Source organism: Amblyomma mixtum, chromosome 2 (assembly GCF_055824585.1).
Source record: "Amblyomma mixtum isolate Tamu chromosome 2, ASM5582458v1, whole genome shotgun sequence".
Lineage (NCBI taxonomy): Eukaryota > Metazoa > Arthropoda > Arachnida > Ixodida > Ixodidae > Amblyomma > Amblyomma mixtum.
The window spans coordinates 207,080,814-207,096,772 of NC_143013.1; the positions used below are offsets into that span (position 1 = coordinate 207,080,814).

Below are 15,959 nucleotides of genomic sequence, written 5' to 3' on the forward strand. Positions count from 1 at the left end.
AGCGTGCACCGCCCGAGCGTTGAAGTGCCGACCCTACGTGACTGTGCTTGCGGAATTTATTTTGGCTCGGTTATCATGAGCACAGATGGCTTCTTTTTATTACTGTTTTTTTATGTCCGCGATGGTTTGTCAAAAGGAACTCGCGGGAACAATATATGATAGCGCTGCTTTTAGTCAGCAGTTTTGCTGTCCGTGGCAGTCCGCTAATTTGCTGTCCGTGGCAGTCCGCAGTAATTTTACTGTCCGTGGCAGACCCCCTTAATACTGTAGAATGGGAACGGCCCGGCACTCCCGTTATCAGCCTCTCCGCCACCCGCAGTGCCAGGCGTTGTCATTCTGGCGCTCTGGTGTTCCGTCATGTGTGCTAATCTTTTTTACCCACGACTGTACCTACTTGTTTGGCATGGCACAAACCATGGCTGTATTTGAATGGCCGATGCTGGGCAGCAGATACTGCATGCATGTGCCTATATGGTTGACAAAATGAAACTCATCAATGCACTAACAATCTCAGTGGGTCAAATCCATCAAACGCGATGGTTTGATGGATGGTCTTTGTCAAAAGTAACCAGGCTGCATGGTTGTATAGTGGAGCCCTTGTGTTATTCCTAAGGATCAAAACGTGTTGGAAGGTAATAAGACCCTCAGTCCTTACCTTTAGCTACCATTCCAGCTTTAGGGAAGCTGTGAGGGATCCACTGTACGAGCTAGAAGCAAACCATGCAGCCTGGTTACTTTTGACAAAGACTGTACACTTGGCACTTTATGCTGTTAGAATAAAACCTGCAAGACAAATTTCTCTTTTTTACACGTGCATTTGTTGACTTGACAGTTTCAGAAAATTTTTTTAAAAAGTAACGACTTATATACTTGGGCTTAGATTATCATTAGCAAAATATTTGAGAAAAAGTTTAACTTCATTGTTCACAAAATAATAAATTGCAGGTTTGCAGAGCCCTGCATGCCTGAATCCGAACACTCAATTTCATTCAGAAAATTTTATTGAGCGTGCATTTCAAGACATATACTAATTCAATTAACAAATTGTTAACCACATAGCTGGCCACAGCTTCTTTGTAGAAGGGTTACGAATACAAATATATACACAGAATATTTCGACAAGGCTGCACTCTTATACATGCACCTCGGTACACAATTACCAGTACAACACTGTTTTTCAAAATAGAAATGCAGATATATATAAACTCAATATGAGGATATAAATTACACAGCATATTTCATACTAAGAATTGATTTGGTTTTCACGTTGGATGAGAGAACTCCACTATAAAAAATGCACACCTTCACTGTAGTCTCAAGAAAGCATATACCGTGGAGGTTGTTCTCTCGACGCGCGTTTCAATGCTGCCGCCTCTCACGTCGTGCTGCCGATCAAACAGCGTCACCATGTTTTTACGACAACCTACTCTCTACGACTGCTACGTTGGGTATTTTGTTAGCCTTGCTGATCTCCCATCAATATAAAAAAAAACTTCCCCATACAAACAGAAATCGGCATGTAATTTCGTGAATGAGCAAAGCAGCAAGCCATACTGCCGTGAGAACTCAGGCATTTTTCAACCGCAGCGCAAGCAACAGGTCGTTAATTCGCGCGTTTCTACCAGTGGTAATTGCTCGCAATCGCTGCAATTTCTGTGGATGCCGATACGGCTGAATACCCAATAAAAATACCAAAAAATAAAATAAAAAGTAGGATACAAGCTTTTTCACAACGAAACCGAAACAAAAACTGGTTGTCACCGCCAGGTGGCTGCCGGTAGCTGTTTTTCTGTATAACCCTCTTGGCAGTTCGGGTGCTGCGTCGCGTTCATCGCGCTTCGGCGCTTGCTACAATTCGCTACTTGGATTGTGAGCCGTCGTGAACTGTGTTGTGGTTTGCGTGTGTTTCTTCTTGCTCAAGGGTGCACAATCGCGCAGTGCTGTCGACGTAGCCTATTCGAGGCAAAGTGTCATTTTTCTGGTCTCTCTAACTTTTCAGTCTGTGCGCTTCTTTGTGTAGTCCAGGATGGGTGTCCAGGCACAAAGACGCGCGGGCAGTGTCGCGGTGGAAATGTTCCAAATAAGGCCCGGAATATTTTCTTCTGTGTGACTACGTGGTAGAGAGTGCCGGCTACGTAGCACTCGTGCTGAAATCTCACTGGTTGGTGTAGTGCCCGTGACACGAAGGCAAACAGCGTTCTGCACGACTACGCAATCATCTGAAAAGGTAAGCAGTACTCGTGCATTATCCGAAGCATATAATGCTGGAACGGTGACCTGTCGTACTGCTGCAGTATTCGTGTTCAATGCTATAAAAAGCGTTTAAGGCGCTTATGTTGTCGCCGCGGTGAGTTGCTCTGCCAAGAATTGTCGCTGTCGGTACTTGTTTTGGCGAAGGGGATGCGACCGTGCGTGCGCTAGCTTTGCATGATTTTGGTATGCGCATGTTTGCGCGTTTTGTTTCTTGTTGAGCACAGATTTGTCCTCGTATATGCCTCGTTCTACGCGTTTCTGCCCATGCTTGTTCACACCACCGCGCACGTTTCAAGGACCGGCACTTTGGCTGTGCGTAAAATGTATGATTGTCTTTCAAGATAGCGTTAGCACTTTGAGGGGGATTGAAACACTTTTTATTCGCCGCGGTTTTTGCTTGGCCCTAGACTGTTGAACCTTAGGTCGTGGGGTCGATCCTGATGTCAGTAGCCGCATTTCGATTTAGGTGAAATGAAAAAAAGAATGCCCCTGTGCTGTGCGATGTCAGCTCACGTTAAGAAATTCTAGGTGGTCTAAATTAATCCGGAACCCTCCAATACGATCAGTGCCCATTTTCCGCATCTGAATTCAAACCCCACTATAAAGAAAGCACTGTCTCAGGTTGCAGTTACCAACGAAAGTTAATTTCCGGCCGTCAGGATCTAATTTTTAAATGAGTATGTGAAGATTTTTTTTTTTTATGATACCGATAGCGTTTCTGGCTACCCAGAGTATAGGATCTTGCATTTTGATCACTCTGCTGTTTGAAAATTGGTTTCTGAGGAAAACAAGTGACGCAATAATTGTCTCAGTTATTACGATGTTTATCTACGCTTTCGAACGCAGATTTGTTTTGCTCATAGCAAGATTCCTTTACTAGTGCTAGGGGAACTGATGCATTTTAAACAGGGTAGTTTTCCTTTGTATTGAGGCGTATACTTGGGCAAGTATATTTTTCCTGATCTTTTTACATTCATGTGATATTCACCGTTGGACCGAGTTCGCATGCTTGTTTTTGTACTCCTGTCATAGTGATAATGGGAAATTGGTATCCGCAGGTGGCGCATCTGTCTTCCAGACCGAGTCAATGGCATGGATTTTGTGGCCACCAGATGAAGTCAAAAGCTGTGTTGTAAGTTGTTACTGCATTGTGCTTTGTTCTTGTGGTTGCCATGAAATGTTCTCTTACTTTCATTGCTCTTTTCCTGAATGCTACTGCTTGGAGCAGTTTGGATAGCTCTGGCCTGATATGTTTACATGTTTATATGAGTAATATTAGTTGGCTGTCAGAATGGGCCGGTTGCAGGCCATTTGAAGTTTTACATTCAATATTGCTCGTCTTTTAACCGTTGCATTCTATGCATGAAGTGCGAAATGTCTGCATGTTTTTGGCTGCATTATGTGATACTATTTGACTACGAATATTAACATTATGATGCATGTGTGTTAACTTAAATATGTGTTTTTATGCCACTCATCGCAGGTCACAGATGTAAAAGAAAAAGTGCACACATGAGAACTGGTTTCATTACTGCTGCCTTGTTTTTGCTAAGCATGGAGAGCTGAGCTAATTGGTTCTGGGTAGAATTATGAGACATCATTCCAGTGTACAAAAACACATGAACGAAGAGAGTAGACTCCATAGACCCCATACTTCAACTGAGGTTGATTTCACAACATGAGCTTTTTACATGCATAGTGGTACTAGTGACCCCTGTGGCTGAAAAGTGTTTCCTCGACCAGGTAACAATTATTCAATGTTGCAAAAACAAAAACATAGGCGTAAGGTTAGCTTGTCACTCAAGTTGAATGCATTGGCGTGACTAAACATTGCCTACCTGGCTGACCCAACACACATTTGCGTTGAGATAATCTATTTCTTTTTCTGCCTGCCTGCTCCAGTCGCCTTACTTCGGCATTGACGCTGTCACGACTCTGTGACAGCATCAATGCGCAAGTAAGGAGACTGGAGCAGGCAGTTTTCACAGGAGAAATTGTAGCCTTAGTGGTAGAAAGCCAGGTTCGAGAGATGAAGTGTGCTGGGCAGCGCAAGCCGGAAGACAACGCACATTCGCAACAGTGACCTGTCATTGTGCCGTATTGCCATCAGGTGTCACACCGCCTCAAGAAGGCCAGTGACAAACACGATGTACATGTTGTATTTTCAGCTTGGGAAAGCTGGGATGCATGTGCCACCTGATAAATGACGTTACGAAAAAGCCTGCCTACAAAACTAAGCACACCAAACCCCTCGTTAAGCATGAGGTTGACATGGTGTACAGCATCCTCCTTGCCTGTGGCAAACATTACATTAGACAGACGAGGCTTGCATCAATGAACGCTTGCTTGAACATTGCAGGACAGCTGATTCATTAAGTGGCAGAGGTCATTTAGCGGAGCACATTCGCCTTTGCTCGCACAAGCGAGCATGCAAGGCGTTTTTGAAAGAAACACATGCCTTGTGCAAGTTTAGCACTTGAAAGGGCTGGGAAATTTTTTAAGCCTTTTGTATCTCTGTTGAAAAAGAGAATTACGTCAGCAGCCCTTCTGCAGTGCTCCAGAAAAAGAAATAGATTATCTGGAGGCAAATATGTTTGTTGGGTCAGCCAGGTAGGTGATGCATAGGCGTGCCAATGTGTTTAATGTGAGTGGCAAGATACCTTTACCCCTGTTTTTTTGTGTTTTGGTTTTTGCCGTCCTGAATAATTGTTATCTGGTGGCGGAAATACTTTTCAGCCCCAGGGATCACTAGTACCCCTTTGCACATAAAAAGCCTGTGTTGTGGAATAAACCTCAGTTGAAATATGGTGTCCATGGAGTCTACTCTCTTCATCCGTGTGATTTTGTGTGCCGGAATGATGTCTCATAATTCTCCCTTGTTTTCAGTGAATAAGGAGGGCTTCTGGTGTCTCTTTTTTTGTATGTGATGGTTATAACAAAGTGGCTACCCATAAACTGTCATTTTGGGCTTAATTGAAGGATCCTTGGGAATTTGTTTGACAGCATATTCCATGGGCACTTTCTTGAGAAAAATCAGTTATTTGTTTCCCATTTCACTGCATTAACCATTGCTTCTCATCATGTCTCGAAAGTCATTGATAAGCACAAGCTTTCGAGTACCTGAGGGCTGTGTGAGAAGCCTTCTGACATACTTTAAACTACTGAGGATATCTGAAGACAGATTTTACCAATAATTGTTAGCCAATCCAAACCTCTTGGTTCTATCCCTGACAACCTGAAGCTGACCTGTCAATAATTAAGGCTGGAAACCGTTCTGATCCCCAAACTGTTCTCCTATTTTATTGATGTGCATTTTGCATGAACTGTTAGAGCACGAAATGAGTCCGCATATTACTTGCCACCATTATTCAAACTAATATTTCTATACCAGTCATCACGGCTCCCATTCTCTTTACTAATGTGCAATCCAACTTTTCGAATTCACAACAGATTTTCAGCCAAATTTAGATTCTTTATTTTAGGCAAGTGTCATCGACTTGAATTTCTCCAAAGCTTTTCATGTTTGTCATTATAACCTTTTAGCTACACTCTCATGCTTGAGCCTTCATTCTTTGATATTAGTGTAGATTCATTGCTTCCTGTTCTACGGCTGGCCTTAAAAAACTATTGTACTTCTTCTCTTATGAAGCCCAGCATATCAATATGCAAAATCATAAGGCGTCCCTCATCCTGAGTCACTTTGGGATGTTAAACCCCCATAAACCAAACCAAGCACATTACTAAAGTACATTAATATTAGCCATTCAATAACAGTCTTTGTCTTTATGTCCCAACCTTGTCTTTATGACTGCATTATTCTGAAGGATGCCCCAACTATCTCAGCTACTCTGACTGTATTGACTTTTGCAAGACGGATGAATGGTCTTGTTTGTAATTCATCGTGTCAAAACAGCGCAAAGAAGAGAAAGATGAGGAAGGAATGCAACGGTGCGAGTGCTGACTTTCAAGAAGGTTTATTGGAAAGCACATCAAAATATATACACTGTGGCCTAAAAAAAGAATGAAGAAAGGGCGCCTTGTAACATTCACTTTGGATCTGTCAAAAACAAAACGAAAGTTGAATATGAAGCATTTAAGAGCATGAACTCTTTCATAGGGAGCGATAAAGAAGGTGTGTTAACACATTGATTGTGTTTTTTCTACAATTTCAGTGGCCTCGATCATCTCATGCACAAACTTTTCTGTGTCTGTCTAGCACAATGCAGCACAAGAAATTACGCCTCACAGCATAAAGGATGTGGCAAACGATCGCAGTCGCGACAGGGAAACATCAGATTCCCCCTGCTAGCTTTGTTCACATCGTAACGGTGGTCTTTTGACCTCTCATTGGCACCTCTGCTAGTTTCTTGCTGAAGTTGATACATTAGCCAGATGGTTCAACTTTAGATTATTACATAGTTTCTTGGCTCTGGACATTGCTATTAACAAATCAGCTGTTGTGTGACACTTGAACTCAGAATTAACTGCCTTCGTTGCCTTGGACAGAAAGACGCCTTTAGACATGACCACAAAACCACCTTCTTTATCAGCAGTTGAATGCGATAGGGCCCACCGTCTTAAACCCGTTACAGTTCAGCCTGCGGGCAAGTTCCTGGCATGGTTCAAACCACGACACCCCATCAACCAACGCCCCCTGAAACACACCTGTCACGCTCAGGTCCAGGCACAGGAAGGCAAGACGTCAAAGTATGGCAAACAGCTCCAGAATAGTCCTCTTCGAAGGAACAATGGCAAATTTTGGCCCGTATATGCTTCAAGCAGCAGACGAGGCAGCAACTCAGTGTCGACATTGTGCACCTTGTTTTCAGACACTCGTGCCTTGGCTTCTCTGCTCCGGGCTAGTGAGCGCAAAGTGGCTGCAAAGTGGCATTCCAGATGGCTTTCACCTGGTCAACGGTGCGTGACACCGTCAACCAGCCACTCCCTGGCTTGTTTTCAGGCACAAGAGTTTGACAACAAGGTGCACACCTTCAGCTTGGAGTCGCTGCCTCGTCTGGTCCTTGAAGTGCTTATGGACCAAAATTTTCCGTTCCTCCGAAGAGAACTATTGTGGAGATGCTTGCCATGGTTTGACGAGTTGCCTTTTCCACGCACAGACCTGAGTGTGACAGGTGTGCTTCGGGATGTTTTGATGCAGTGTCACGGTTTGAACCCTCTTTAGGAACTTGCCCACAGGCCGAACTGTGTCGTATTTAAGAGGGTGGGCCCTCTTGCTTTCAACTGCTGATAAACGGTGGTTTTGTGGTCGTATCGAAAGGCGCCTTTCAGTCCAAGGCCACAGATGCAGTGTATTCTGAATTTGAGTGCCACTTACTATCTGATTTGTTAAAAGCAAAGTCCAGTGCCAAGAAACATTAACAATCTAGAGTTTAACCATCAGGCTAATGCCATCAACTTCAGTAAGAAAAATTGTCCAGCTATCTTCTTTACCGCAAAGACCCATAAAGGTGACTGCTCCTTGAGGGTTGTAGTTTAAGAGAATGGAACCTGTCAGAAACAAATCGCCTTCTCTTTGCGACATAAAATTAAGTTGCTGAGCATTGATGACTCCTCTCGTGTAAGATCTGCAGAGAAAGTAACGCAGTTTCTACACAATAACTCTCGCACCAGTTTCATGGGGTGCTATGTTGACATCAAGGATTTATATTACGCCATCCCTCAATCAGGATCAATAATGTGTTGAAGAATTCATTAACCTAAATGGAGCAGTGGCATTCCAAACGTCTCAGGCGTTTTGGTGAATAATTTTGTCGCACTTTTAAGCTCATACCTTCAGTCCATCTTTATTACATTTCAGAATAGCTTGTTTTTGCAAAAAAAACTATTAGCGCCGCTGTTACGTGGCTTATTGCAGGATCTCCAATCCTGACGAAGCATGTGAGAGAGGAGTTCAGTCAAAGCCTCAGTCCACTTTGAATCACCACTGAAATTATAGAGGATAATATGTCATCACATTTATTGGATCTCAATCTTGGGTGGTTACACTTGTTGGGCTTACGAGCCAAGGGAAAACAAGCTACTTTTACCATTTTCTTCGGTTCAGTCTAAGCTGGTCAAGAGGTGTCACTAACCTTTGCTTCAAAAATTCCTTAATGAAATCCTGTTTGATTGCCATGACATCCAGTTTTGCCCAGCTCATATGCCGTTTGTCCTTTACTGGATATTCAGAACCTTTGTCAGTGTCTTTAGCCGATTGCTTTAAGCAGAAGTTGAAACATTCTTTTTGTGCCCCCGTCGAGACTGTAACTCCCAAAAGGAAGTTTGTACGTACCTTTCCCTACATCCACAATTGGTCGCACCGGTTAAATAGGCAGTCGAGTTGGCGTCGATATTGTTTTTCTAACCCTATGAAGTTTCAGTACCTGTAGTCAACCGAGATTATCCATCAGAGTCTCTTCGTGCACTGCACAGAAGACATAGTGTGTTCGAACGCCTTGAAATGCGGCTATGTTTACATTGGGAAAACAGGCAAGTGTGTCACTGAGAGGTTTAAAAGACCACCACGACGATGTGAACAAAGCTTGCGGGAGAACTTTGATGATTCACTGTCGCAATTGCAATTGTTTGCCAGATCCTAAACGCTGTGAACCGGAATTCATGTTCTGCATTTTGCCTGACAGACACAGAAAAGTTTGTGCGTGAGATAATCGAGGCCACTGAAATTTAAAAAAAAAACCGCAATCACTGTGTTAGCACACCTTCTTTATCGCTTCCTAAGGAAGAGTTCATGCTCTTAAATGCTTCTTTGTCAGTTTTTGTTTTGTTTTACACTCATGCAATGTGGTTGACACAAGGTGCTCTTTGTTCGTTGTTTTTTTAGGCTACAGTGTATATATTTTGACGTGGTTTTCAATACACATTGGCGATAGTCAGCACTCATGCCATCATATTTATTCCTTCGTTGTCCTTGTCTTGTCTGCATTGTTTTGTCACAACGTATTGACCTCCTTTCCCACCTCTAGGGTTAATGGTATGGAGAAACCTTAACCAGATGCAGCCCCACATACTTGGAGCATGTCACGATACATGCTGCTGGCACCACAAGGGCACTCGGGTTTATCAGGAGATGTCATGATCTGTGTGCTCTTGCCATGCTGCGCAGTTTATGCATAAAAATTTTATTGATTCCAAACTGAAGTATTCCCTAGCTCTTTCAATTTTGCACCAAACTGTTTGATGCTACGCCACCAACTCCCTTTAATCCAACAGCGACACTTGGTACAGCATATGTGTAATCAGTCATCTCATTTGACCACCAGACATCACTGCATAAAAGGGGAAACGCTCGTTTAGGTGTGTTCCATATACTCTACAATACTTTTCCACAACTTAATGTTAAATGTTGCTGCCCCGCTTCAGACCAGGATGCCATCACAACTAAATCAAGAAATTTTTCCTGTTCCCATTGAAGAATAAATCAAATCAAAGTTTATTTCCCATCTAGCACTACAGATGGAGGAATCGTAGAAAAAAGCTGCCCTTGGGCAGCTTGACGAGTCTACAATCCTTATTATTGACAGGGAGGCAACACAAGAGTTTATACAATTTTAAAAAACAAGCACATTAAGGAAGCACCGGAGAATACACGAAACAGCAATATGTATACATAATGAAACTTAAACAATGTTATGCAAAAACAAATTATGTAGTTCATGACGTGAAAAAGAAAACAAATCGAGGTTAATGTGGATATACCTATTTAGAAGAGATGGAAGTGTGTACTGAAGGCATTCCCTACCAAGATTTAGTCGAGGTGTTGGCACTGTCCATTCTTCGCCACGTCTTGTTGGATAGACTGATTCTTTTTTCCTTAGTTCTGCAAAATTTTTAAGATTTGTTACATTCTTCTTGATTTCTGTTTTAAAAGTAACACTGAGGCGATATTTATAAAGATTATGTGCTTTAATAACTCTGGAACGACAAAAGAAAGCTGCACTGGGATGTCGGAACGGTAAATTATATGCATTTCGGAGATATCTTTTTTGCATTAACTGAATACGTTCAAGGTTAGTGAATGTTGTAGTGCCCCACACCAACTGGCAATAGTTTAAATGCGAGTTGAATATTGAATTGTATACCAGCATCTTAGTTTTTGTGGGAAGTATGTATTTTAGACGGCCTATAACACCAGTGATTTGAGCTATTTTTTTCAAGATATAATTGACATGATAATCCCATGACATACTGGCAGAAAATATGACCCCAAGGCATTTAAACTGCTCAACAATTTCTACAGCCCGCGAGTTTAATATAATATTCTCGTGCAGTGGGATAACTTTATTTTTCGGCCTAAATATGACAGCTTTGGTCTTACTCTCATTTATTTGCATCAGGTTAACTGCAGACCAGACCTCAAGAGGCATTGTGGCATTACATTGTTTGATAAGTTCATGAACATTTTCACCCGAAAAAAATACGCTCGTATCGTCTGCATAGATGGAAAACTTTGTATTATCGCTAATGTTGACAATATCGTTTCGGTAAATATTGAAGAGTAGAGGCCCTAGCGTACTGCCTTGGGGGACACTGTAGAAGAGCGGCTTCGGTTCAGACTGTATACCATTTATGTACACCACTTGCTGTCTAAACGACAAATAAGAACTTAACAATGAGAGCGCTTTTCCTCGGATACCATAGTAGTGTAATTTATTTAGTAAGATTTTATGATTTACCAGGTCAAAAGCCTTTGAGAAGTCCACAAATACACCAATGACAATAGATTTGTTTTCAAGTTGCTTTATTATATATTCCTTTTGTTGGAGTAATGCAAGTTCAGTGGATTTGCTTTTGCAGAAGCCAAACTGAAATGGTGTTAGCAAGTTAAATTTATGGATGAAATTTGACATTCTTAGATGCAGCATTTTCTCAAATGCTTTCGAAAACACTGGCAAAATAGAGATTGGTCTGTAGTTGGCGAGGGCGTTGCGATCTCCTTTTTTGTAAAGAACAACAACTTTTGCTAATTGCATTTTTTCCGTAAAAACTGCAGTTTCTAAACAGATGTTAAAGATGTGAGCAAGTATGGGAGCAATTATGTCAACTACATGCTTGACTGGCCGTATTTGGATATCATCAATGTCACAGCTACTGCTATTGTTAAGATTTGTTATCACCGACACTACTTCGTCTACCGTGACTGGGTGCAGAAAAATTGTTTCATCATTCTGAATTCGATCATATTTGCAAGCGTCAGATCCGGCAGCACGTGTTATAGCACGGGTAGCCAAGCTCGTTAAAAAAATATTGAATACATTAGCCAGTTCGACGCCAGAAACTTCCTTTCAATCAATATTTAATTTTGTTAATGCAGTGCGTGAACTGTCCCGCTGCAGAAGTGTATTTAATCTCGACCATAGTACACCATTTCGAGCATTCTTAACATCTAGAAGTGACACGTGATAGGCTGTTCGTGCAGACCGCAGTTTTTTAGTCAATTTGTTCCTATATTTCTTAAATACCGCAAGGTCCTCAACCTTCCGGCTGCTCAAAAATTTTCTGTACAGCTTGTCTTTCATTTGTATTTCTCCGCGAAGCTCTGGCGTTACCCATGGCTTGCGGATTCTGCGACTTTTCACGCGTGTTACAAGAGGAAAGCAGTCGTGATATATCTGTTTACAGCAATCGACAAACGTATTATAGGCAACATTTGCATCATGAAGTCCAGCTATCTTACTCCAATATACTTTCATGAGCGCATCCCTAAAGGATTTCAATGATGATTCTGTAATAGCTTGGTATGTGATTGATGTGGACTTACTTCCTATTGTACTAGTGTTCTCAATGCAAGCAAACACAGGAAGATGGTCACTAACACAACAAGATAAAACACCAGAAAAAGCATTCAGCTGCATAGAGTTAGTAATAATTAAATCGAGAACAGAATGGCCTTCGCTTGTGATTCTACCTCACCACATTTTCATTGCATGTGGTCCCTCAAAATTATGGAAATAAGTGATATCGCTTGGAGCATTGACACTGGTTTGTTTTACCTTTTCTTTGCTGCTGTTTTTATTTTTTGCAACTGATGTATCAATGGATTGTATGCCTCTTTTCGTAGTGTATCGTCTGCGACATCTCAGCTGTGCTACTGCAGTCACCCTTCTGATGTTACCTTTATATTGTCCCTCTTATTAATACCCCACTAAAAGCCTTCAGAGGACAAAAAAACGATGGCTTTTTTATTTTGCTCATTATGGCACACGTCAGGCTTATGTTTAGGGATATAGGAGAGGCCTTTGTCTTGCAGTGGTGCTAGTTATGCTGCTGATGATGGTACTTAATGACGAGCATATGATATATTGAATAAGAACCTCAAATTATTTTTCTTTTTGAGTGCGAATAGCTTCAGTGGTTCTTGATTTAGGCTCACTTTATTCCTGTGGCCACAATACGGAGTTTACTTTTTTAGCACTCTAATACTGGCAAGAATAAAAACTTGTGGATCCTAATTCTTTCATTTCAATCTTTTCTGCAGAGTGCATCGCCCAGTTTTCCCAAGCCCTCATGCACCGGTGGTATGTTGGGGAGGAGGGATAACCACAAACTTGACAGGACTGAAGATCGAGAAGAGGACAGGACGAGCGGTGGTACATCAACAAGGCTGTTTCATGGGGCCCAGCTGCATTGACAAGTGGCTAAAGAAGAGCAAGAGGAGCATGAACACAAAATAAAACTGGCTGTAGGAGCTTCATCTATTTTGAAATTTGCTGTCTCATTGCGACAGACATAACATTGCTGCATGGCCCCTGCCCCAACATCTCCCAGTCATTCCAACATGCCCAGTCATTCCAACATGCCCAGTCATTCCAACCTGCCCAGTCATTCCAACCTGCCCAGTCATTCCAACATGCCCAGTCATTCCAACATGCCCAGTCATTCCAACATGCCCAGGCATTCCAACATGCCCAGTCATTCCAACATGCCCAGTCATTCCACCGCATTTTCCATTACCATAATCCACCAAGGTTTCCAGTGTTGGTTTCCAATATTTACATCATTGCCTTTTTTTCCAATAGGGATGGGTAACGCCAGAGCTTCGCGGAGAAATACAAATGAAAGACAAGCTGTACAGAAAATTTTTGAGCAGCCGGAAGGTTGAGGACCTTGCGGTATTTAAGAAATATAGGAACAAATTGACTAAAAAACTGCGGTCTGCACGAACAGCCTATCACGTGTCACTTCTAGATGTTAAGAATGCTCGAAATGGTGTACTATGGTCGAGATTAAATACACTTCTGCAGCGGGACAGTTCACGCACTGCATTAACAAAATTAAATATTGATGGAAAGGAAGCTTCTGGCGTCGAACTGGCTAATGTATTCAATACTTTTTTAACGAGCTTGGCTACCCGTGCTATAACACGTGCTGCCGGATCTGACGCTTGCAAATATGTTCGAATTCAGAATGATGAAACAATTTTTCTGCACCCAGTCACGGTAGACGAAGTAGTGTCGGTGATAACAAATCTTAACAATAGCAGTAGCTGTGACATTGATGATATCCAAATACGGCCAGTCAAGCATGTAGTTGACATAATTGCTCCCATACTTGCTCACATCTTTAACATCTGTTTAGAAACTGCAGTTTTTACGGAAAAAATGCAATTAGCAAAAGTTGTTGTTCTTTACAAAAAAGGAGATCGCAACGCCCTCGCCAACTACAGACCAATCTCTATTTTGCCAGTGTTTTCGAAAGCATTTGAGAAAATGCTGCATCTAAGAATGTCAAATTTCATCCATAAATTTAACTTGCTAACACCATTTCAGTTTGGCTTCTGCAAAAGCAAATCCACTGAACTTGCATTACTCCAACAAAAGGAATATATAATAAAGCAACTTGAAAACAAATCTATTGTCATTGGTGTATTTGCGGACTTCTCAAAGGCTGTTGACCTGGTAAATCATAAAATCTTACTAAATAAATTACACTACTATGGTATCCGAGGAAAAGCGCTCTCATTGTTAAGTTCTTATTTGTCGTTTAGACAGCAAGTGGTGTACATAAATGGTATACAGTCTGAACCGAAGCCGCTCTTCTACGGTGTCCCCCAAGGCAGTACGCTAGGGCCTCTACTCTTCAATATTTACCGAAACGATATTGTCAACATTAGCGATAATACAAAGTTTTTCATCTATGCAGACGATACGAGCGTATTTTTTTCGGGTGAAAATGTTCATGAACTTATCAAACAATGTAATGCCACAATGCCTCTTGACGTCTGGTCTGCAGTTAACCTGATGCAAATAAATGAGAGTAAGACCAAAGCTGTCATATTTAGGCCGAAAAATAAAGTTATCCCACTGCACGAGAATATTATATTAAACTCGCGGGCTGTAGAAATTGTTGAGCAGTTTAAATGCCTTGGGGTCATATTTTCTGCCAGTATGTCATGGGATTATCATGTGTATTATATCTTCAAAAAAATAGCTCAAATCACTGGTGTTATAGGCCGTCTAAAATACATACTTCCCACAAAAACTAAGATGCTGGTATACAATTCAATATTCAACTCGCATTTAAACTATTCCCAGTTGGTGTGGGGCACTACAACATTCACTAACCTTGAACGTATTCATTTAATGCAAAAAAGATATCTCCGAAATGCATATAATTTACCGTTCCGACATCCCAGTGCAGCTTTCTTTTGTCATTCCAGAGTTATTAAAGCACATAATCTTTATAAATATCGCCTCAGTGTTACTTTTAAAACAGAAATCAAGAAGAATGTAACAAATCTTAAAAATTTTGCAGAACTAAGGAAAAAAGAATCAGTCTATCCAACAAGACGTGGCGAAGAATGGACAGTGCCAACACCTCGACTAAATCTTGGTAGGGAATGCCTTCAGTACACACTTCCATCTCTTCTAAATAGGTATATCCACATTAACCTCGATTTGTTTTCTTTTTCGCGTCATGAACTACATAATTTGTTTTTGCATAACATTGTTTAAGTTTCATTATGTATACATATTGCTGTTTCGTGTATTCTCCGGTGCTTCCTTGATGTGCTTGTTTTTTAAAATTGTATAAACTCTTGTGTTGCCTCCCTGTCAATAATAAGGATTGTAGACTCGTCAAGCTGCCCAAGGGCAGCTTTTTTCTACGATTCCTCCATCTGTAGTGCTAGATGGGAAATAAACTTTGATTTGATTTATTCTTCAATGGGAACAGGAAAAATTTTTTGAGTTAGTTGTGATGGCATCCTGGTCTGAAGCGGGGCAGCAACATTTAACATTAAGTTGTGGAAAAGTATTGTATAGTATATGGAACACACCTAAACGAGCGATTTCCCCTTTTATGCAGTGATGTCTGGTGGTCAAATGAGATGACTGATTACACATATGCTGTACCAGGTGTCGCTGTTGGATTAAAGGGAGTTGGTGGCGTAGCATCAAACAGTTTGGTGCAAAATTGAAAGAGCTAGGGAATACTTCAGTTTGGAATCAATAAAATTTTTTATATAAACTGCGCAGCATGGCAAGAGCACACAGATCATGACATCTCCTGATAAACCCGAGTGCCTTTGTGGTGCCAGCAGCATGTATCGTGACATACTCCAAGTATGTGGGGCTGCATCTGGTTAAGGTTTCTCCATACCATTAACCCTAGAGGTGGGAAAGGAGGTCAATACGTTGTGACAAAACAATGCAGACAAGACAAGGACAACGAAGTAATAAATATGATGG

The 15,959-nt window shown here is 41.5% G+C and overlaps 1 long non-coding RNA gene across 1 annotated transcript; it reads left to right on the top strand.

The window, feature by feature from the left end:
* Window positions 1–1,814: 1,814 nt before the first annotated feature.
* Window positions 1,815–12,976, top strand: LOC149362368 (uncharacterized). The gene is made up of 3 exons (XR_016288496.1): window positions 1,815–2,227; window positions 3,312–3,385; window positions 12,749–12,976. It is a non-coding gene; the product is annotated as an uncharacterized LOC149362368 (long non-coding RNA).
* The last annotated feature ends 2,983 nt before the right edge of the window (window positions 12,977–15,959 follow it).